At 37.0% G+C, this 25673-nt stretch overlaps 1 protein-coding gene and 1 pseudogene across 4 annotated transcripts in view; both read left to right on the top strand.

Moving 5' to 3' along the window:
* Positions 1 to 25673, top strand: part of PDE4D (phosphodiesterase 4D) — a 1379610-nt gene that overhangs the window by 182262 nt on the left and 1171675 nt on the right. The window lies entirely within an intron of this gene.
* On the top strand, positions 17484 to 17583 carry LOC121498319 (annotated as a pseudogene).

The raw sequence follows: 25673 nt of genomic DNA, 5'->3' as shown, positions 1-25673 counted from the left end.
CATTCTACTTAAATTACTCTTTCACAAAAGACATACTCAAATGGTAGGAAACTAAAAAGCAGAGGAAAGGAGAAAACATGAAATAACATTCTTTTGAGCGGTCATCAGGTGCCATGTCCTTTATGTACATTATCTCATTGAATCCCCTAATGCCTTTAGTGGATGTCTCTTCTATTCCTTTTCCAGATCAGGTAATAAACTCAGGTGCCCATGGTGGCTTTTAGTCAGGGACAGAATGAGAATGCAAACCTAGTTGGCCTAATCTGAAACTCCAAGGTCTTTGATGCTACCTTTTGGTTAGATAAAGAGAGACAAGGGGAGGGGGGTCTTGTTTTGTGTTCTAGATGTCAGTTTGGCTGTGCTAAGAGACCCCATGGATTCATTTTGATTTAAATATGGTGATTGGCTGAAGGCTTCTCAGGTTTTACACACTGAGAAAGGTCCCTGAGGTTAAAGGTGAAGTATAAATTACCCACAGAGGAGCACAATTGAGTACAAGTCTCTGAATCACTGATCTGCATAATGTGACTTAAGAAATATTATGAGGGCCTCTAACTCCCCACAAATATCTTTTCTCATCCTTGTCATTAAAATCCATTTTTCAACTGCCTCTTGCTCCCATGGGTCATTAAATTCCCACCATTAGAGTTGTTAGTGGTTCATGAAGAATCAAGACTCATGGCTTCCCAAGGCCTCTTGGCTCCTTTGTTTTCTTACACTATTTTTCGCATAAGATGAAATCATCCAGAAGTATCCTTTTGCTATTGGCTTGTGTCTTGACTGTATCAATGTTGATATCCTAGTTGTAACATTGTACTGTAGTTTCATACGATGTTGCCATTGCGGGAAACTGGGTCAAGGATACAATACATCTCTCTATAATATTTCTTATGTAACTGCATGTGAATCTAGGATTTGTCTGATGAGTTGTTAGTTTCTTACAAGCTGAACATCTGGATGTTGAGTTCCTTCAGTTTTATGTGGGGAGGTGAGAAGTTGGAATGTGGTGAGCTTAAGCCCTGTACCATGGAGAGAGCATCCTGAGGAAATGTGATCAGGCAAAGAACATACAGGGAGTGTGAAGTCACTATAAAATCTGCTTTATACACTTGAGCATTTTATATTTTTGTCCATTTTCAGAACAGGATTTATTCTCTCCAGATCACAATAATCTCACCATAGGCTCTCTGTTTCTGTTTGGTCCTGAGAACATCATTTTACCTTTCATTGCTTCCATTTCTTCATCTGTTAAATGAGGGTGATATAATTTTTATTGAGAAATAACCATGCCAAGAGTATTGTGAAGCAGCGGGAAAGTATACTGTTGTGCAGGTGAAGCAAATAAAATCGCATTTAGTGTTCTAATGTTGTGTAAATTCAGATTGCTCTAACATACATTAATAGAAGTCGTTTTAATTTGATTCCTCCAACAGTAGAATAGTAGTATAGATACATTATATTTCTACATAAAAATCTAGGATGATTGTTACCTGTCTTGTGATTACTTCCACAAATTTGCCTTCCTGGCAACTTTTTGATTCCTGAAGTTGGTTTTAAATAATTGCTAATCCCTAAACTTTATTTTGAGGTTGACTGGGAAAGCTAGGCAATTATGGAGTTTGAATGAAGATATATAATCTTAAGGAAGCTTAGATTTGATAGGAGGGTTGGCATGAATGCCTACAGGTCCTCTGCTGAATCATTATTTTTCCCTTCCAAATCTTGGCTAGGTTGTTATATAACAGTATTACATTTAGGAAGGCATGGGGTGGCATACAGTGGCTTACACTGGATGAGGTGTTATAATGGTATTCCAGGTTGTCTCAGGGATTCCTGGTGGTGGTCTTGTTGTGGAAGATCAATCCCAATGTCATTCTGCAGGCCACATGGTCCCTTAACAGGGATGCTGACAGATAGGACTACATGAATGAGGCCATGATGTGTTCTCTCGCTGGGCAGAGTCTTAGAGGTGTCTCAAGGCCATTGTACATTGTTTATTTATTTGAAAATAATAGCTTCCATAAGTATACCTTAGGGGCACCCTGAGGTTTGGCTGCAAAACTAGGTTTTATAAGGATTATCTCACTTAATCCTGAGGTTAGGTATTATCACCCCATCTTATAGAGACTTAGCAAAACTAAGCATGAATTTTCAAGCTCATTCAATTAGTAAATGAAAGAACCAGAATTTGAGTCTGGAGAGCTAATTCCACAGCCTGAACTTTAAGTCCATTTTTATAAAAAACACTGTCGGAATCTGGGTCAGTACTTCTTTCAACAGGTAGTTTTTTAGCATCTGTCATCTTATAGGCACTATACTGGATCTTGTAGATAGAAAAGCCAGTGAATAGGATTCCTGTAGTAGTGGTGCTCCTAGTTTATTAAAAGGACAGATATTCAGTGCATTGTGGAAAAAAAAAGATAAAATGTGAAACTAAGAGTGTATTACAATTGTGAGGACACTCAAAGTATTTTAAATATAGCCTAGCTCTGAGAAAAATATAGTAAAAAGTCAATTTATTCATTTGTCTATTCATTCAACAAATATAATATTGAATGTTTATAGTGGGCTGGGTGCCATGCCTAGGTCTTGAGAGAAGAGTGGTGAAAGGAACAAAGCTGGTTCCTGCTCTCATAGACCTTATTTACCATCCAGAAGGTGGGGAGGTGTCAGACACTTAGTCACATGTTCCCAAAAATAAATAGAGAATTGGAACTGACGTGCATCACGATAGTCATGGGCATGATGCACTAAGTGGGAATAATAGCGTTTGTTCTTGTCAGGGATGGCTTCCCTCAGAGGGGGGTCTGAAGGTAAATAAGTGTTGATTAGGTAAAGGATGGGAAAGACAGAGCCTCTGTGGCAGTTCTGAGCACTGAAAATTCCAGGTATTGAAGGAATGCAGGGTGACCTGGGGTACAGGAGAATGGAGGGGTGGAGAACTCAGGACTCAGGTGCGAGATGAGGCCAAAGGGATAGTCAGAGGTTGACCAAGTAAGGCCTTTGGTCATTTTAAGGGTCTTTAATCCTACAGTAAAGGAAAGTCCCTGAAAATAGGTGAGTGACAAAGAATTGTGATTTAAAAATAAAGCTCTCTTCAGCTCAGGGCAGACACAGGATAGGCATGCAGACAATATCTTTACCTGGGGAGGATCAGTAGAAAATTGCAGAGGCTAAAAGGCAGGATATAAAAGAGCCTACAGTAAAGTGGTGTTGTGAAGATGGAGAGAGGCAGATGAGTTTCAGAAGTAGTTAGAATGTAATATGGCCAGAAATCTGTGATAGTTTGAAAGTAGCGTCGGGAGAAGAAAAGTAAATTTCCACAATCTGATGGCTGGTGGCACCATTCACTATGATAGGGACAGTGGAAACAGATCAGATTTGAGAGACAGAACTCGGGTTCAACTCTGAACTTGTTGGGTTTGGGGTGACTTTGAGAGAGACAAACAGGCACACCAGATTGACATTTAAATCTGTAGTTGTAGAGCCCTGGTGGAAAGATTTGGACTAGAGATAGACTTTTCTGTGTCCTAAGTGTGCAGGTGGTAAACGGTATCATGGGCATGGGCACCATTGCCTAGAGAGGCACCACAGTAAGTAATAAGAAAAGAGAGTCTTAGCACCAAGCCTTGAGGGACTTCATTTCATGGCTGTGTGAAGGTACAACAACCCACAAAGGAGGAGGATAACTGCTGGAGTTATGAAAACAAAGGAAGTTCTGCTTTTGTAGAGATGGGATGACCAGCAATCCGAAATGCTACTTTGATGGATGTGGGTTTGAAGCTGTCCTCTGGAGTTCCTGACTTGGAAGTCCTTGGTGATCTTAGTGAGAGCTGTTTGTGGAAAAATGAGGGAAAAGATGGATTAGAGCAGGGGGAAGAGTGAGTGAGGGCTGTGCAGCTGGATACAGCCATAATAGACAAAGCCTTCTGAGAATAGCAAATAGAACACGTAGGATTGGGGGAAAGTTTGTATATAAGATGTAAGAGTCTTGAGTGTGTTTGAAAGTCAACTGTAAAGATTTCATTGATAGGAGGGAGCTGACATATTTGAAAGAGCAAAAGAGTAATAAGTCGCATTGGCTCTTGAGAAGGGGAGTAGACCGGGAAGCATCTGCAGCGATGCCCACATTGGCATGCTTTGTATGAAGAGGAGGAGAGAGTTCCTCTTCTAGGGATTCGATTTTTCTGTAAAAAGATACTATCTTTGTATGTGACGGAGCAGGAGGGAGAGGTGGAGATGTGAGGGAGAGCTAAGAAAGTTTGAAATATGGTGGTAGTTGTGAAGAGTGGGTGTGAGTTGTCTTGAGGAAACGGTGGAATTCCTGGGCACTCTTGATGCCTGTTCTCCAGTAACTTGGGAACAATCATTTTTGTATGCTTAACCAAATAATCCATTGAGTATCCACATTTTCAGAAAAATCTGAGTTAATAAAATCCACGTAAGTGAGAGCAAAGTATGTGAAAAATGTGGGAAGGATTTAAAAAGGTGATTCTTTGCAGACTGGGAAAGCTGAAAGGAAAAGACTCTTTTTTTTTTTTTTAAGATTTTATTTATTTATTCATGAAGACAGAGAAACAAAAACATAGCTAGAGGGAGAAGCAGGCTCCCTGATGTGGAACTGGATCCTAGGACCCCAGGATCACGCCCTGGGCCGAAAGCAGATGTTCAATCACTGAGCCACCTAGGCGTCCCAAGGGGAAATATTCTTTTGAAGATATGTAAATTTGTAAAGATCTCTAAATGTTTATATACTTATTAAATGAGCTGACTGAGGAGGAAAAAAAGGTCCTTTGTCCTATGAGGACAATTGAACCAATTTATCTTGTTTAAACATTGGGGCTTGGGGCAAATCAAGCATTAGAGGTTATTTTAAAAGGATATCAGGATTTACATGGAAAGCTATGCTTAGACTGCTGGATTTTCATTTTCTGTTGTTGATCCACCAATGGTCTTTGTGATGTTTCTAACCACTCAAGAAGATGAGTGGATATTTCTTTAAGTCTGAGGGTAACTCGGCAAATAGGAGCCTCATTTTCTAAAAGATGTTTAGCTGAGGAAGGCCAAGGACAGGCACCTGGAGATTAATAATGGTTTTTGTTTGTTTTTAATGATTGGCCTCTGTTGGCTGTAGACTTGGCCTAAGTGTGAAATTTCAAGTTTCCCATGTAAGGGAAATGTTAACAGCTATGCTGGTGGGAGCCCGAGGGAATTGTTTCCCCCTCGAAGAATTTCTTGTTTGATTGGGGATGGAACGCACCCATACAAACAAAAACTCTTAAAAAGACCATAAGTAGCCTGACAAATTCAGGTGTATAAGGAGATGAGCAAAGGCTCAGAGTGAGAGGAGAGAGGGGCAACAGAAGGACCTCATAAAGGAAGATGTCAGAATAAGAAAAATATCAGAGGTACAGCAAGATCAAGGTTCAGATCTACTGACTACTTCTAATGTATCTCAGGAGAGTGTGGAGAGTCACATGGGAAATTTTAAGGACCAGGCCTGGAAGTGGCACATATTACAGCTGTCCTATACTATCGACCGAGTCAATCACGCAGCCCCATCGAGCTCCAAGAATGGCCAGGAAATATAGTTTAGCTATGTTCCTGGGAAGAGCCATGGATTTGTTGACCATCTAGCCAGTCTCTCCACACGCCCATTGGAGCTTCACAGAATTTTGATTCCTCTCTCTCTTATTCGTGACTCTTCAGTTTAAGTCCTCCTTCCTCCAAGGGAGGGGGCACTTTCATTACTACTGCTTTCATTACCATCAAATGTCATTGTTCCTAAACTGTCTACCACCCTTGTTAAGCAAACATTCTTGTTTTCTGTTGTTCTTCTCAAAATGAAGTGTTTGCAGTAAGATGTAATCTCTAGATGTCATCCAAAAACTACTTGTAAAGTGGGATTATTGTTTTGCTTGATAACCTAAGTGTCAGGTCCAAGAGAGGGAGAGTATTGGGAAGACTTCACGTTTAACGTCAGGTAACAGAAGCCCACATAGAAGAGGATTTGAAGGAAGAAAGGGGCCTTCACGATGCCATTTCAGTATGGCAGCTGTATCAAGCAGTAGTAGTTATGTACTATTCTTACCCACTTCTCCAAGAGGAAACAAGGTGCATATAACTCACAAGTCAACCAATTCATTTCCATAAAATCCCAAAGTGAATTCTGAGAAGTGCCCTTAAAATGATATTACTTTTGTATTCGATTATGCACTTAAATGAAAAAAAAAAGCATCAAGAATTTCCATATGAAAATCTTCTTAATATAATGTTAACCAGTCTACCTTACAAAGTGTCAGAAGTGTTTTTATTCAATAATGTAGACAGTAATCAACATGATTATATGATATATGAGGGAGTAAGCCCTGCCGAGTGGAACTGAAAGTTGTCACCTCACACTTTCAGCTGCATTAGACATGGTACTGACGTCTTGCCATCTCAGCATATCCCAGTGGCCTCAGAGTCCCCGATGTTTTCATCTAATGGACTATGTGATCTGTGTGATCTTTTCTTTCTTTTTTTGCTTTTCTGTTGCAACCTTTGTGCTTTGGATGTTCTCTCTTAAGAGAGATAACCCCAAGCAAGTAAGCATTCTTAACAACCAATTGATTGAAAACAATTTATTTCTAAATTCCTAGAAGAAGAGAAAAAGCCTACAGATCTATCTGTATCTAATTTATCGATGTGCCTAACTATTTCAAACATTTTTTCCTAAATTGAATTTTTAATGTCAAGGTTTCAGGATCCACCGGTTTTCATAGTTTTTGTTCAGTTGTTTATGGCTAGGCTTATTGTGAACAGTGACTATCACACTTCTGTTTTTCGGTAAACATGGTTACTCTTGGGTGTTGAAGTTGTAGGAAACAGAATTCATTGTAATTATAATTCACATTTATTTTCCTGTTGGAAATCTTCTTTATTCTTGTCCCTAGGTTGTCTCAGGGAAGATGTCATAGGCATATGCATTTGCTGATTTGGGCACTTGTGACTTATTTTGGGTGGATCCCCCATTATAAGATTTAAGTGTTGCTAACAGATTCTCATCAAACACTTTAGAATAAATGAAACAGTGAGTATCTAGGCAGAAAGCTATGTACTTGTAGAAGTCAGTATGTTTATAATATATGAAGGCAAAGCAGTGGTAACATAAATATTTGGTTATCATTTGCCAAATTATTTTTTTTAACCATAAGAAGGGTTTAGAAGGGTTTAACCATAGCTACATCACTGAGAAGAAGGACAGACGAATATTGGGGGTAAACAGTGGTCGTGATAGGGTAGGTTTGTTATCCAGAAAAGATGATTGAAAGCCAAGGAGATTTTTAATTTTAAATCCCTCAGCTTTGCCACAGGGCATTTATTTTGCTATCTGAATTATCTTTGGCACCTGGGAGGAAAATCGTTGTGGAAAGTGCAGATGTAATTTTCTTCTTTGGCTTTTTCCTGTAAGAACATAATGATGAACCATGCTGAGGTAGAGTGTAACATTCATTGGAGAGCATCCTGAACTGCACTTTGGACACATTTTTGCCTCTGTGGCATCATTTAGAAACACAAGCCTTTGTAATGTTTCTGGCTTTTCTTTTTATATGATGGACTGATAATCTTATAATGGCATTAGTTTTGTGACCAGTTACTAAAGATTTGTTGCTATTTTTTTTTTTTTTTTTTGCAAATTGGACTACCCCTAAATGTCCACAGCAAGCTTAAAAACAGTTCTAGAAGGGTGTAGGATAGAAAAGTTTGGAAACTTGTACTCCTGGGTATTTACCGTAGAATTCAATGAAGAATGTTGGAAATTTCTCAAAAGTAATTTAAATTCAGTCTCACAAAAGGTTCTATTCTAGAACATACTGAAAAAGAGAAGGTTAGTTGGAAAATAAAATATGATAGAAATTGGTTATCACCAGGCTTTTGGGCATAAAAGTATTTCTCATATGTTGAGGTGGAATTTGTATTGCTTTTCTCAGTGGTACTTTATTCATGTTTTTCTACATAAATGGAAGAAACATAACTAGTTTTTTAAAATACCATGAAAGTAAGTTATGGCCTGTGAACAAGAAATTTTTGCAGATTTTCACTCTTCTTGCTCTACTATTTTGGTTAATTTTGCCATGGTGTGGTGATTTTTTAAATCTAGTGTGATGCAGGGACAGCAGCAAATGAAGCATGGGGAGGAGGAAAAAGGGTAGACTGGCAAATGCAGATGGAGTTCACGCGCATGCACAGACTGATGGGCAGTCTCGATGAGCTATTTGATTTCAAATAGTTGGTCCAGCTGAATTTGGAGGCTGGCCCCTTGGCCCTCTGCGCTTCCCTTGTGACCTGCATACTTACTGGATATGCACATGCCAATCTTCTTTGTAACTTGTGATTGACTTCTAGGTTCCTCAGTGCTTTGAAATGTCACATTTTCTTAAGCCAAAATTTTATACTACACGTTTTTTAGAATATGTATCTTTGGCAAGTGATTATTCTTTCTTAGTCATTTGTCTTTCTTGTCTGGAGGTGGTGTCACGTTTTCATTGCTTTAAGTTTCTAACATATTTGATTATTCAGAATAATAATAATAATCCCTTTGATATTTTGAGAAAAAGAGGGGTGCCTGGGTGGCTCAGTCGGGTCACTGTCTGACTCTTGGTTTCAGCTCAGGTCCTGATCTCAGGGTCTTAGGTTGGAGCTCCATTGCTCCCCTCCATGGGGCTCTGGGCATAGGTGGGAGTCTACTTGGGGATTCTCTCCTTCTGGGTGGCACCCCACCCCCTCATGTGCATGCAGGAGTGTTCACTCTTCTTCTCAAATAAGTAACTAAATCATAAAAAAAGAAAAGAATTACTATGGAAAATAATTCTGCCCCTGTCTTGTATCAAGTACTTGTAACTCTTATTTAGTTGTGACTTTTGAAAAAATATACTCTTCAGATTTTACATACTTTACTTATGTCTTCTTTTTAATAAAAGTGAAATATCTTTAAAAAATAATCGTTGTCAGGTTTGGTATCAGGTTTATAATATCTTTGTAAACAGGGTATGGTAGTCTTTCATGTTGATCTATGTTGTGAGATGTGTAATTTTGAAATAATTTGCTTCTTAAACAAGCTGTGCTTTTCTAAAGGTAGATATTCTAAGAGCTTTTCCTGCTCTATATGTGTTCGATTATATTCAGATTACTATTTCTTTCTTAAATCACTTTTGTTCATTTATGTTTTCTTTCATTATTGTCACTGCATCAGGATTATGTTAATCAGAGTGGGATTGTATATACTCTTCTTTTACCATATTCTTTATCTTACTTGGTCTTATCTACCTAGTAGGTTTTAATGAAATTTGGTTTTTTTTAGTGAAATTTGAATTTTCTGTTTCTTCCTTAGTCTTTGTGAATTTTACTTACTTAATTGTCCTTTTTTTCTGCTTTTATTTTTATTGATTCAGTTTTCCTATTTTTCTTAGGGTTATTTTATGATCTTTTTCTAGCTCACTAAATGTTTTTATTTATTCATTACTGCTACTTTTCTTAGTTATTTTATTGACCTTTGCTGAAATCCTTTAACTTATTGAGTTGAATATCTTTTACTTTCATTCATTTTTTTAAATAAGAACCCTCAATACTATGAGTTTTTGCCCATTTGATTCCATCCTTTTTACCGCACATTATCAGCTTTTATATAGATTTCCTAATTATTTTTAATATTAAATAGCTCATAATTGTAATTTTGATTTCTTCTTTAGTCTATGCTACTTAGGTATATTTTATTTTAAAGTTTTTTTGTGTTTTTATTTTAAGGTTATGTTATTTCTTTTTAAAGAATTTATTTATTTGAGAGAGAGAGAGAGAGGCAGAGACAATAAGAGACAGCATGAGCAGGGAGGAGAGGGAGAAGTAGATGAGCAGGGAGCCTGACATGGGGCTCCATCCCAGGACCCTGAGATTATGACCTGAGCCAAAGGCAGACACTTAACCAGCTGAGCCACCCAGGCACCTCTGTTTTTTTTTTTTTTTTTTTTTTTGAGATTTTATTGATTTATTCATGAAAGACAGAGAGGCAGAGACACAGGCAGAGGGAGAAGCAGGCTCCATGCAGGTGGCCTGATGTGGGACTCTATCCTGGGACTCCAGGATGACGCCCTGGGCAGAAGGCTGCGCTAAACCGCTGAGCCACCCAGGGATTCCTGTTTTTTGTTTTTAAGATTTTATTTATTTATTTTGAGAGAGTAAGTGAGCAAACACACATGATGGGGAGGGGCAGAGGGGGGGAAGAAGAAGTAGATGTCCTGCCGAGCAGGGAGCTGGATGCTGGGCTTGATCCCAGGACCTTGGGATCATGACCAGAGTCAAAGGCAGATGCTTAACCCTCTGAACCACCCAGCAGCCCCAGTACCATGCTGTTTTTATTAGGAAAGCTTTGTAATATAGTTTGAAATCAGGGGGTGTGATGCCTTCAGCTCTATTCTTCTTTCTTAGAATTGTTGTGGTAATCGTCTCCTCATCCTGCAGAATCAGGTCAGCTCTCTGCTGTGCTTGCTGGTTGTCTGCAAACCTCATTCTCACTACTCTCACTCTTGGGAGCACACACGTAGCAGCTGGCCCTGAGATGGGAGTATATGTGGATTAGGTTTGAGGAGCATTGTGGGTGCTAGTGGTTTAGTTGGGGACTTCACAGGTGAGGCATCTCCAGCTGCTCATGGATGGGCTTCCTGATGGAGTCTGTAAAGTGATTTTAGGACCTTTGATGCACTTTGAGCTTTCAATTGTCATTCTGGCCTGCCAGCCTCTTGCTGCCCCCAAGTGTTGCAGTTCCCATCTCAGTATTCTGGATGGGGTAAGAAAGGAGTGGATCAGTTTGACAGCATCCTGCACAGCTGGGCAAAACAGGTGCTCATATACTGTCACATTGCTCTATGGGAGAGATCATGGGCTCAGAAATTCTCTCATGACGTGGAGTTATACTCACTTTGCACTGAGGGAGCAGTGATGTGGGGAAAGTGAAACTGTTCCTCTTACCTTTTCAGTGTGTCCAATCTCTATTTTTTTTCTCTAGCTGTGTGCTAGATCTTCTCCACTGGACTCCCAAACTTTCACAAAGGTTCTTTCATCCCTAGTTTATTTTCAAAATCGGTATTTTTTGGGAGGAAGACCATAGAAAACTCTCATTCAGCTATGTTGACGTTGTCACCAAACTAGCATATTTAATTATTTTTGTAGGCATATTTAATCTTGCCTAGAATCTTGCAGGATTCCCCTCCCCACCATATTTATTAATCTAAAGTTGTCAGTTTTATTAAGTTTTAGATCTTTACTCATTTATATTTTTCCTGAATCCATGTAACTTGTCTTTCTGAGATCAAGATTTTCTAAGACTATATTTTTGATGGTGGTTCCTATTTCTCTGGCTTCTCTTCTAGAAACATGGATTAGTGCATGTTAACTCTCTAGTCTTTATTTTTCAATTTCTTTTCTACCACAGTTTCCTTTTTGTTTCTCCCTCTGAGATCTTCTAGAACAGTTAAATAATGATTAAATCTACCACCTTCAGTATCAGTTCTTTTACTCTTTTTTTAGTTTCTTTATGGTTGTTGTTGTTTATAATATGCTTTCTTCTTCTCATTTTACACTATTGACTTTTTTTTTTATCTTGCCTGGAATTCTCTTCATTTCACCGTTTCCTTTGCCCAAAATAAGGATGTCAAATTGTTTTCTGCAATTTTCTTTTGGATTCTGCAGTAAGAGATTTTTCAGAGGTTTGCTTTGAATTTTTGGAACAGTATTCGCTTTCCCTGGAAATGCTTGAAAAACATTTTTTTCTATTCAACTTTGAGTGATATATATAGGCTGAGCGGATTTTCCTTGTTAAGATCCTTTTCTACCATAATTGTGGTGAAAACTTCAGTGTTTGGTTTATAATTTAGTGGACATTATTTCCATTTTAATTACCATTTCTGACAATCTTTACTTAAGCTACTTCCCCCTCAGTTGCATTTTGAGCTTCTATCAACTCCCCTGGTCTGATTCTTTGGTACTCCAAGGAGAAATGTTACATGGCATCCTCAATCCCAGATAAATGTAACAGAGTTGCATTGTTTTTGAATCCACTGTAATATATTCCCTAGTCTTCCATCTTTGTGGTATATTTTTCTTATTGTGATAGATGACACAATTAGAGAACAAGAATTTCCTTTATACCACTGACTGCAAAGGTCACACAGGTAGAAGATGAAAGGGTCAGACAATTTGCACAAGTCATCTTCACTGTTAGATATATTAACAAGAAGATGTAATTGAATTGCATGTATTAAAGAGATGAAACCACTCAACAAATTGTTTTTAATAGAGGAAAAAGATGATATGTGAGCTAAAATTGACATGAAAAACACAGGAAGAAGTTGAGGGATTGGAGTGGGAGGGATAATGGTGGAGGTTATTGAATATCTATTAGAGTGTGCAATTGCATTTTCGAAATAATTAGTCACTTAATTATATATCCAGATATAGTAATTGTTGTTCTGTAGTTATGATTTATTTTAAGTATTCTCTGTGTATAATTTTCAGTTGTGTATTTTTTTTTCAAAATCAAATTGGAGAGGAATACATTTGTTAGCAATTGCTTTAGGAATATATTTATATGTCATTTTTGAACAAGTGGGAAGATTTTTTTTTCTTCTAAATGGCTACAAAGGTAAGTTCTCTGACCTTTTAGATAAACACATTCATGTTAGTTGATTGGGAGGCAGTTAGTAATAAACAGGAGACATTAAGGAAAAATAACACATTGGAAGCAAATGAATTTTTGGTACCTAATCACTTCATTGAGATTTTGCCTATAATTTGCTTGTGTTTTATTGGTAGATGTTTGTTGAAGAAAGATAACAAAAGATTGTCCAGTGACATATAAACCATGGCCAAATAAAGAATTCATAGTTTTTGCAGGGGAGGGGTTATCTGGAATTCAGGCACAAAAAGAGCTTGATACTCTAAGGAGTATGTTATTTTGAATATAGATTTGAACTGGCTGGAAACCTTACTTTATAGCTGAATGCCTTGGCAGTTTGTTAATCACATCCATATAAACGAGCCATTTGCTATTGAGTGGGCTTCACACGTGGAACATCTTGAAGATGTGTCTTCCCTGGATATGCCCAATTAAGCATACATTGAAGCTAGATTGTGTTAAAATTTCCACAATAGAATCTTATTATTGGCATTTTCTGCATAAGCGGCTCGGCATAGAAGTTCTCTGACAATTAATCCTGCTCTGGCCATCTATATGAAAGTGAACCTATTGACCTTGGTTATAGAATAATATCGGCAACTTTTTTATGAGGTGTATTTCAATAATTGCAACCTTGTTTTCATTACACAATGGGAGGTACAATATCCTGGAAAATAATTTTCCCAGAAGACAGAGTAGTTAAAAACATCATTTTGGTGATGTATTTGAAACAGTGTTCAGATTTCTAACATATGTGGACCCTATGCTGCGCTTCTAGACATGTTAATTTCCATCTAACTACTTATTTTTCATTCACGGCACTTAAAGTTTCATAGAGTACTGTGCCCCCATCTATGTTAACCAGTTCAATTCCTAGTGAATTTTAGAAAACTCTAAAGATTTCTATTTCTCCATGCTGTAGCTTTTATTACCTTTTTTTCTTTTTATTAAGATTTTGTTTATTCAGGAGAGACAGAGGGAGGCAGAGACACTCACACCTTTGCAATAGTATGTATCAAAGAGATTGGAAACATTGGTCATTGTGCAGGTCATCTAGTTTGTTACAGTTTGTTAAATTTGAAAAGCATTTATGACACTTGCTAGAAAAAGAGGGAGAGAGGGAGAGGAGAGTGAGAGAATGAAAGAGAGAAAGAGAATATGGCTCTTTAAAAAGCGAATTAACTGAGTCATTTTAGAGAATGATCACTTTCATTGAAGGTGAGAAAATCCCTCAAGGCCTTGGCTCTGACTCTTCAAGAAAAAAATAGACAATGGAGAGGTAGATAAGACTGTTGTCATTCTTTGCCACCTCTGAGGGACCTGGAAAGCCTGGAGGCTTTCCCTCCCCAGGGAAATACTGCCATATCTTGGGGGACCTGAAGCTCAGTGTTGGGGTTCTGTATAGGCATAGCAACTAGAATAATGGTCAGATCCTCTCTTAATGGGCTGACAGGTATAAGTAGACAGTGGACTCAAGCAACTGAGCATGCAGTTCGGAAAACACAAGCATCCTCTTGTGAGCTAACTAAAGATTGCTCTGATGAAGTGAACTACATTTTCCCATGTCTTACCTACTGCCTCAGTTTAACTCAGTGGTTCTCAAACAAGGGCAGTTTTGACCCAAGCACAAATGTTTGGAGGCATTTTTTGGTTGTGACAATGAGGAGAAGGTATTACTACTGTCTAGTTGATAGAAACTAGGAATGCCACTAAACATCCTCCAAAGGACAGGACACCTCCAAAGGACACCCCAGTAAAGAATTATCTGTAGGAATATTTGATAAAACCCTCTCTAAACAACAACAGAAAACATTGTTCAAAAATAGATAACATTGTACTTAAAGGTGAAAGAGTGTTCTCCCCCTAAGACTAGGAACACAACAATAGCTTTTGTTTTACTTCTTTCTGTTCGCTATTTCACTAGAGCTCCTAGCCAGTGCAACTTTGTGAGAAGAGAATTAAAAGGCATAGTTTGGAAAGGAAAAAAAAAATAAATAAAGTGGTCTTTATTCATGGGTGACAGGAAAGTGCACATCGGTAATCATAAGGAATAATTTCAGAAGAAGTGACTTGAACTGATAAGTGAGGGGGATTTCAGAATTCAAGTCTGTCTGAGTTCATTTTATTTATAAATACTTGCAATATACAGTTGTAAGTAAAAATTTAAAATTCCATTTATAGTAGCATCAAAAATTAAAATATTTAGAAGTAAATTCAATAAAACATGAGCAGAAACTCTACACAGAAAACTACAAGGTATTACTGAGAGAAATGAAAGCAGAACTAAATAAATGGACAGAAATACCATGTTTGTGGATTGGAGGACTCAGTATTGTTAAATGTCAGTTTTCCCTGAATTAATCTCTGGATTGAAATCTTAATTTTCATCTCAGGAGGCTTTTATGTCATTGGAATTGACAAGCTTATCTTGAAATTTATATGAAAAAGAAAGAATCTAGAGTAGTTAAAATAATCTTGAAAAAGTTCTACTTGACTCTAGACTTTATATAAAAGTATAGTGATTAAGACGGTGAGATTCTGATGAAGGTATAGACATGTAAAGAGAACAGAATATAATTCAGAAATAGACACATATTTATATAGTAAATTGATTTTTTCAAGATATCAAAACAGTTAACAGAGGGAATGCAAAATGTTATTTACAGACAGTCTTGGGACAATTGGATATCCATATGGGAAAAAAAATGAATCTTCACTCCTACTTCAAGTCATAAACAAAAATTAATTCATAGTCACAGATGTAAGAAGAAACACTAGAAGAAAATGTAGGATAATATTTTTCAAATTGGTGGTCAAGGCAGGTAGTATGTTTGTGTCCTCCCAAAATTCATATATTAAAATATAACCCTAAATGTAATGGTTTTAGGAGGTTGGGATGATTAGGTCCTGAAGGTGGAGCCATCATAAACAGGATTAGTGCCCTTCTAAGAGGCTGAAGAGACCATAATTCTCCCCTTCTCATGTGTGAGAACACAGCCAAGAGATAGCTGCCTATGAAAAGGAAGCAGCCCCTCACTGGACACTCAATCTTCTAGCACTTTCATCTCGTACTTACCCACCTCTAGAATGGTGAGAAATTTCTGTTGTTTATAAGCTACTCATTCTCTGGTATTTTGCTAGACCAACCTGAACTAAGACAATAGTAGGCCAATATTTCTTTGATAAGATGCAGAAAATAATAACCATAAAATTGATATATTAGAAAATAATAACCATAAAAATTGCTGTATTAGACTGATCATTAAATACAAAATTAAGTAAATGAGTAAGCATGCCACCAAAAAACTGAAAATATTTGTAAAGTATGTCTGACTACTCAGAACCACAGGACTGTTGTACCCAAGATTGCGAATCTGAGAAACCACCGAGAAGCCAACACCCATGCAAACACACGAGGGTTTATTTACAAGCTCAAGCTTGTGTCCAAGTATACCCGACACAGCGGAGCAGGGACTTGGACCCTGAGCTGAGTCACTCATCAGGAAATGCATCTTTATGGATCTGGAAAGAACTGAGAGACATTATCACCAATGGTCCTATTATTATGTGAAGGATTCTTCCCTGAGATTCTTCCCCTGTTTCAACTGACACTGAAACACTGTGAACTCTTTGGAAGACAAATGTCAAGGAAATAAATGTTAGGCATTGCTAATTTTAAATGCACTTGCAATATGGTGTCTATTATAATAGAAGTATTTTTATCTGATTTTTGCTATTTATTATCCTTTCCTGCTTTTCAGGGAGAGGAGGCATTATATGTGTTCATAAGTGTTTTTCTTTCTTTCTGATATAAAATTCTTACTTTTTTCCCATTGAAGGAACTCTGTAAGAATAAGGCAAAGTTAATTAAACTATTCTTAAAATGTCTTCACACACACACAAAAAAGATCAGATCATTGTTACATAAAAAAGAACTCTGTACTCAATAAGAAAAAGATAAAATTTTTCAAAGTATATCAATGAACACTTTACAGAGATACATATATGAATGGTCAGTGAACACAGTGAAGAGTGCTTAATATTTTTAACCTTCAAGGAAATGTATTTATAAGGATATTGAAATAATATTATAACCCACTAGCATGACCGCAATTAAAAATATCAAACCCAAATGTTGGTGAAGATTGGAGCCACTGAACTCTCTCTCCTACATTGCTGGTACAGATATTAAATGGTAAAACTAATTTGGAAAGAGGTCTGTGCTTAAGATTAAAGTTTACCCAGAAGAAATACAAATTCATGTGTAAGAACGACTTGTTAAGATTGATTGTAGCAGTTTTATGTATTATAGCCCTGAACTGGAACCAGCTCACACATTTATCAACAGGAGAATGAATAAACCCATTTTGGTATAGTTGTACAATGGAGTACTACTCAGCGGTAAAAATGATTGAGCTATTGATACTCAAAACAACATGGATGAGTCTTATACAATGCTGAGCAAAAGAACCAATACATCTTGCGTCATTTTCAGGAAGTTCTAGAACAAAACCAATGTAAACTTAAAAAAAATGATAATTGCCTCTGTGAAGTAAGATAGATGAGAATGAGACTTGAGAGAACGTTCTAAGGAGATGGAAATGTTGTATGTTGTCAGGACAATGTGAGTTACATCTGTGTTCCTATATGGCACAATTACACTATCGGGATTTATGAGTCTATTTTGCATTGTCATTTACTTGAACATTTAAAAATGTTAATAACAGCTGCATTCGGGATAAGAATACTCCTCATTTTATATAAGTGTAGCCACGCTCGCTTCGGCAGCATATATTAAAGTTGGAATGATATAGAGAAGGTTAGCATGGCCCCTGTGCAAGGACATGTATAAAAGTGTATTCTTCTTTGCTCTGTTTCAAATTTTCCTAGAAAAATATTTGAACAAATTTCAGCTTTTGATAATTTGCCTTAACTCTGAAATAGTGCTAGAAAGATTGAGAACATTTAGAACATTGAAAATAATGGTAGAAACATTTGAGTTCTTCATTGTTTAAGAACCAAAAATTGGGATCCCTGGGTGGCACAGCGGTTTAGAGCCTGCCTTTGGCCCAGGGCGCGATCCTAGAGACCTGGGATCGAATCCCACATCAGGCTCCCGGTGCATGGAGCCTGCTTCTCCCTCTGCCTATGTCTCTGACTCTCTCTCTCTCTGTGTGACTATCATAAATAAAAAATAAAAAAACCAAAAATTATGTAGTATTTTTGACATTTCAGTCCTTATTTATTGATTTATTTTTAAAGATTTTATTTATTCATGAGAATACACAGAGAGGAGGGAGAGAGAGAGAGAGGCAGAGACACAGGCAGAGGGAAAAGCAGGCTCCATGCAGGGAGCCCGACATGGGACTCGATACTGGGTCTCCAGGATCATGCCCTGGGCTGAAGGCAGCGCTAAACCACTGAGTCACCCGGACTGCCCTTCAGTCCATCCATATTTATTAAGGCACCTATTACTCAATCAGGGCTTTTTTTTTTTTTTTTTTTTTTTTTAAGAGAGAGTGACAGCAAGTAAAAGCGGGGAGGGGCAGAGAGAGAGGGAGAAAGAGAATCCCTGGCAGACTTCATGCTCAGCTTGGAGCCCAAAGTGTGGATCTATTTCATGATCTCAGGATCATGACCTGAGCTGAAATCAAGAGCCACCAGGTGCCCTAGAGATCAGGGTCTTTTTTAATCAAATGGAAATAGTCACCTGGCTCTGAATTTAGCTTTCTTATGTTTAAAACAATTGTTGAGGATAAATATAAAAATGAGGAAATGTAGGTAGCATCAAAGAATAAAAACTAGTAAATGTGATAAATTATAATTGTACAGATTATAATATTTCTAAACAACTAAAATTTTAAAAAGATACCATTTGACCTCAAGAAGTCCATTTTAATAGAACTACTTAGAGTTATATTTTCAAAGTTAGAAATTGACTTAGAAAAGAGGCAGAATTAGATATAATTTAATTAAAATCACATTCCTCAATTTTAATAATTCTCCAAATGTTGACATTTTTTTTCTCTTTTATCTTGGAAAACTCTTCTGTTGTGATTTTGTATTTGGATTTATTACTGCCTTTTCCAAAGCATCACATAAACATATTGTCATATAATTACATACTAAAAATGAGTGCAGGAATTCCATTTGTCTGCTTAATATTTTAAGAAAAAAATCAATGTCAAGTGGTAGTCAATGTTCAGGAATCTTTTTAATCACTCTTCAACTAGGGTAGCTGAAGGAATAGTTCAACAGCTTTCCTGAGAAAATTTTATTCCTTGAATGATGAAAATGGTGAAAATTTTATTCCTTGAATGATGAAGAGATGAAAAGATGATATGAAAAAATATGTCAAAAAAAGAAAAATGATATGTCTTTATAGAGATTGTTACTTCAATATGTCAATATGTGATTTTCTATGTGTGTGTGTGTGGGTAGAGACCTGAACACACACCATGTGTGTGATGCCTACCTAATGTAAAATGTTGAATCCTGTTATTCTACTTAGCATTTATTGAAATGTTTTCCTGCATAGCTAAAAATGCTGTCTGTGCAATAGGAGCATATCATAATTAATCATTCTTTCATTGTTGGACACTAATATAATATAATATAATATACATTTCTTTAGGGAAAATCTGTGTGCAAACATTTTTATCTGCATTTTGGAATATTCCCTTAGAATAGATTCCCAGCTGTGAAACTGCCAGGTCAAACACTCTTCCAAATTGCTTTCCAAAACGGCAGTTTTCTATCAGTAGAGATATATAGGTATGCTTGTCTCATTGTCCACTTGCCAAACTTACTTACTATTATCTCTGGTTTTGCGATTTTAGATGGAGATGACTGCTTTAGTCTGCATGTCTTAGATGACTTATGAGGATGAAATTTAGAAACCTGATGTTCATGCCTTTGTCTTTCAGGGTTTTAGGATTTTCTTAATGGTTAGCATGATCTCTTCTTTGTCTAAGGATTTTATTCTTATCTCTCATAACAGTTTTTTTTTTTTGTGTATAGGTATTTTTAATTCTATTTTTTGTTTTTAATTCAGATAAATAAATTTTTCTATGGAATCAGGTGATAATCTTTGACACTGATTATTTTGTGCAAAGAACTCCATGGGCAATTGAAATCTTACACTGATATTACCTGAATAGGAGATCGCATGAGTAGTTTGATAATTAATCAGTGGCATATAGTTGGCTTTTATTTTTGGACTGTCATTGCTTTAAACTACAGCTGAAGAAAGCAGATGATTAACGTGTTTCCTCCTTCCCTGAAAATATACAAGACTGGAACCAATATTACTAGACTCTAATGGAGGTTGGCAATGTCAAGATGGTTTGTGGCCATGTCAAGATGTTGAGTCAGTATCCAGGTCATTGCTCATTAAAGATGCTGCTCTTTGGACCAGCGGGAGACCCAGCAACAGGATGCTAACAATTTCTGATTCTTCCTCACATCCCTTCAAGACAGTGCGGAACATTTAGTTCTTTAGCAAACATTCAGGCCTCCTTCCTAAGTTACAGCACTTACTATTTTTCTGTTTGTGTTGTTAGTCTGTGCTTTCTTTTTTTGTAACCATGAATACATAGGGAGAAATAACATTTTAAATAAATCATTATATCTTTGGTTTGTGTCTATATACTCTCCCATTAGTCATTCTATATGTATATTTTTGCATGTGAATGTATAGCTTTTTTCAAATATGGGTTATTCTGTTTTGACAAACCATTAATTATTTTCTGCTCTTCCACAGTCATTTCTTATTAGGTGTGTTATTTCTTAATAATCACCAATCATCAATCTCTTCTTTTCCTTGCTCATACTTGTCTCCTTGAATTCTTCAGAATGTGATTCAGTCTCCATTCTGTTATGACTTATAATTATCTGCTTCTCATATGATTCCCTCTAGTACTTTGTCCTTCCTTTATATTCTTATTGCTTTTGGCTTTCTCCCTCCCTCTCTCTCTCTCTTTCTCTCTCTCTTTTTTTTTTTTAAAGTAGGCTCCATGGCCAGTGTGGAGCCCAATGTGGGGTTTGAACTCACGACCCAGAGATTAAGACTCAAGCGAAGATCAGGAGTCAAATGCTCAACCAAATGAGCCACCCAGGCACCCCTGGTCTTCTCTGGTTTATATTTCACTTCCTTCCACCCCACCTGTCCCTGGGCCACTGTCCTGTGAAATGGCCAGCCAGATAAAATAAGCATAAGTTCTCTATGCAGTGTGTTTTACTGAAGTCACTAATAGATATCATCCGACTCATACATATGAGACGGGCAGATACAGGTCACTTTATGATTCAACGATCATCTGTAAACATATTAAGAGACATGTTTCTTCTTCATTAGTAAATTACTATACCAAGTGCTATTCATTTTTCCCAAAAGAATTCAGAGAGTTTCGGTACATTAACACACCTAAAAGTAAATGCAGTGGCATTAAATTAAAAGATGTAATGTCAAAATTGTGGTGTCTCTAAAGTGACATTTTTTTGGATGAATTGGAAACACTATTTTAGCTGGGGTTTTCTCATCCTTTTCAGGCCATAAAAAGTTCTGAAAATGGAAATAACTACACATTTAATTACAGTTCCAAAAATTTGCATTCTTGTATGGAGCTGACTTTTTTCTCTTGTCATGCTGTAGCCATAACTGCTGCATTGTCTACTGTTAATTTGCATTTTAATTGAGTTTTAAACATTTAACTAGAGGATGGTCCAATAGGAGATTCTATAACCATCTCAGTAATTGGTAGGCAAGAGTTATTTTTTATTGCTATTTTAGGAGTAGGGAAGTCTGCCCTACAGGGTTGGGGAAATAACTGATAACCTTTGAAGCAGGCTCTCTACTTTGGGGCTGTCATGAGAAAAACAGAACAGAATTTAGGAATGGAGATATTAGAAGAGACAGATGGTGAAAGGTTATAATCATTTCTAGATCACTCAAATCTTCTGAAATTTATGCCAGATTTTTTTTTTCCAATTAGGGCAGCATGTCATGCTTATTTCGAGCTTCTGTGGACACATTTAATGCAATTCTAATGGACTTTGCATGCTTTTATGTTTCTTTGGGTCTTTGAGGAGTTTCTGACACAGCCTACATTGGATTTTGTCAGCATTTTCAGTAACCGACAAATTTTAACATAAACGTTTCTAAAACGTTTTTTGTGAAACCTCTCTGCAGAAAGACATGAAAGTAAGATGACTGATTCTTAGATTGTATGCATTTAGAAGAATCTTCTTTTAGTTGCAGAAACCTAGTGATATAGTGTGTGTCTTCGATGTGAGTCAGGGGGAAGATTTTAGTAGGCCTAGCAGCTATTGATTCAAATATAATTATACATGTTGCTTGTGTGTTTTCTCTTAGGTAAATCAGCGGCTTTAGTTTATTATGAAATTAGCAATACATAAGATGATTCTGTGGAATGAATTCTCAAAAATACAAGGTACATATGTGACATAATCAGGTGACTATGAAATGCTCTAGTGAAATACTCCTATCCCATTGTGATCCTCAATGTTCTAGTTGCAATTACGGTTGCAGTGTCAAGAATAAAATCAATTTGATGTGGGATTGAAAGTAACAAAAATACTTTATGCTCTCTGGAGAAAATATGAACGATTCCTTATAAATGAGAAACTTCAAAATTAAAACATAAAATGCTAGCTATAGACTCCTCAGCATGACTCTCAAACTTTTTGAAATAAACTTTTCTGAGTGTTGGGTTTTGAAATCTCTGAGTACGTGAGGGTGGTCTCTGAAACAGCATTCCCAGTTACATAGTTAGAACACTTCTTTGCATATATGTTTTACCAATTAACTATTTTTAGCCCAATTCTTCCTATGTTCCTAGCAATGTACTAAAAGCTGTGCCTTTGATGAACTTTTCATTTTGTTTTTGTTTTGTTTGAGGTATGGAAGACCAAATAAAGAAACCTGCAACTTCTGGAGTTAAGAAAGCACATTTGCATTTTAATCAAGGAATCTCCTCCCCGGGGATTGACAAAAACTCATAAATGTGTAGCGGGATTTTGGAGGTCAAAAGTAGAAGTTGTCCAGCATTATGGAGTAGGCCATCATTTAATCTCTTACTCTAAGTGTATTTCATGTAAGATAGAGATGAAGGATCCATGCCATTTATGATGTTATCCTGGAAGAAGACTGATGAGAGGAAAATGGTGCTTGGCAGTTTGAGAGAAAAAATATACATGGAGTAGTTAGTGTCAGGACGTCCTGAGTGTCAGTAGCCTTTGAGGAAACACAGCACAGTGTCAGCAGGACACAAGGTTGTAGAAGTAGACCCTATTCCATTGGAATATTTCTATTACTTCTAGAAATAGAACTTCATTTAATTAAAATTTTGTTTAGTGTCAGGCACATTACTGATGCAGAAAAAGTTCTTGCTAAACCAACAAACATATGCTCCCTTAGAATGCTGAAGGCCTCCTACATGGGGTGATAGAGTCAGACCTCTCCCTCTAGGAGCTTACAAATAAAGGAAAGGTACACAAATAGCAATAATCACATAGAATACCTAGAGGTTGGCCAATGAAGGCTATGGGCAATAACTGATTTAGGAATTCAGTCATTTGAAACCATTTTAGAAGCCGGAGGGATAAATGATAGAAACATCCAGGGAAAGGATAAAAATTTCCTGTAGGGTGGGAAAATGAGGCAAGATTAGATACTGCTGTAAGCAAGGCATTTGAGCTGGGTAGGATTTTTATATTTAAAAATCTGAGTGTGTGTAGTGAAAAAGGAAAGAGTGGCCCATTCTAGATTGAAGGAATTAAATTTACTAATTTTTGTATTCTACATTTATTGATTGCCTCCCACGTACCAGACACTAAGTGCTTGGAGCATGGGATAAATAAGAACTTTAGTTCTATCTTTGAAGAGAACCCACAGAATCATTGTACAAATATAAGCTAAAGGCAGCCCTTGGTGCTTTCATGCCTGAAGGGGGCGCCTTTCCTACACAGAGCTCCAGGATGGTCTGGGTTCTTTCACTCCTCAGCCCAGCTAGCAGCTATGTGAGCTCCATAATCCAGCTGAGGGTGCATTTTTGTTATTGTTGTTGTTAATAGCCCTTTTAGTACAAGCTTTGTACTAAAATTATTCATGTATTTATCTTCTCTCTAGACCTTAAGTTCTTGGAGGCCACAAAATTAGGTTTTTATCATCTTTGCATTACTTTGTGGTATCTAGAATGGTGCCTTACACACAGAGTGGGCATTAAAGACTTTAGGAATGTAATCATGTTTTGTATTTCTCAGAAAATAAAACATATCTTTTTGAAGGCATGTTTGTGGGATAAAGTATCCCATCCTTATGCACCATCCACCTCCCTAATCCTACCTTGTGCAGTTTCTAAAGTTGTCTCATGATGACCAGTGATGGCAAGTGTTTGAGTTGAAGCCACTCTTGATACTAAATTGTTTCTTGAACTATGAACACTCTCAGGCATTTTAACTTTCTCATCCCTCTGTGGCTAAGCTTTTTATTATTAAAAAGCTTATTATTAAGGGAAGGGACAGCTGAACATCAGCAAGCTACTCTTTTCATTTATTTTTTTGGAAAGTGCTCATTAAAAAAAAAGTCACCTTTACCCAATTTCACATTCAATTTAAGTTCATCCCTACCTATATGACACTAAGTCAATATTCTGAGATTGTTTAGGAGGCTTCTTATTTTTCTCAGCTGTAAAGTCAATTACCTTTCAAATGATTTTATAGCTGACAGTAAATGGTCCATGAAGTATATGAATAAAAATGAGGGCAAACATTTCATGGTTAAATATTATAATGGTAGTCAGTGTAATGGACTGAAGTTTCAAAAATAATCAGTGATGAATTACTTAGTGGCTACATGAAATTATGCTGTTATGATTTCTACAGAAGTATCATTTGCAGGTATTCTGACACACATCTTAGCCGAGTTGTAATTTATGATGTTTTATTTTATGTAAGCAAGTGTATGTATGGTTTTAGAGTAAGAACATCTGTGGAGATGAAATATAAGAAAAATGAGCTGTGACTTGGTTTCATCATCATAAATGGTATTTGAAAATGTTGATATCTTTGGAAAATATACTTAAATATCCATCATTGCTTATCACATTTCATGGGAATGGTATAATTGTATAGCTTCTTCCAGAGTGTGTATATATCCCCTCTGTCATTGTCACAGACTACTACTAGTTCTTAAATAGTTCCTATGGCATTTTTAAGAATTATCATGTTTTCTGGGTTGTTGTGACACAGATTGATTGTAGCCATGCCTGAACTCATGGTAAGGGGAAGAGCAAGTGGAGTATTAAATGAGCATCCTGTTTACCTGAAGTTGGCCAACCAAAATTCCTTCCTTGTCACTATTCCATCAACGCTTTTTGGCCAGAAAGAAATCAGTCTGTCCCTTTTACACATGCACTATGAGGCATTTCAAAATGCTTTTCAAATCTTGGAATCTGATGACTGCATTTTAATAGCCTTTTTTTTTTTTTTAAAGATTGTGTTTATTTATTTGAGAGAGAACCCTAGCAGAGCCAAGGGGCAGAGGGAGAGGGAGAAGCAGATCCCCCAATAAGCAGGGAGCTTGATGCAGGGGATTCAGTGTCAGGACCCTGAGATCATGACCTGAGCCAAAGGCAAATGCTTAACCGGCTGAGCCACCCAGGTGCCCTTGCATTTTAACAGTTTTAGAAACATGCAAAGTCAGTCATGTGGTCCACTGGCCTGTATTTATAAGTGCCATTCACCTGTCCAAGTTTGAGGTCATTTTTAGTGCACCTCGTTGTTGATGACATTGAGAAGTTGCGGCAGCACGTGAGAGTCTATGAACTTGGGTGGAAGTGCACTAGAGCTGGCACATCGTATCTCTGTGCTCACTTTAGTAGTGTTGGAGTCACACAAGCTTTTTCTTGAAGAGGAGCTGTGGGATAGAAATCTTCCTCTGCTG

The sequence above is a fragment of the Vulpes lagopus genome, chromosome 8 (genome assembly GCF_018345385.1).
Source record: "Vulpes lagopus strain Blue_001 chromosome 8, ASM1834538v1, whole genome shotgun sequence".
Classification (NCBI taxonomy): Eukaryota; Metazoa; Chordata; class Mammalia; order Carnivora; family Canidae; genus Vulpes; species Vulpes lagopus.
This window is presented reverse-complemented; position numbering and strand designations above follow the sequence as displayed.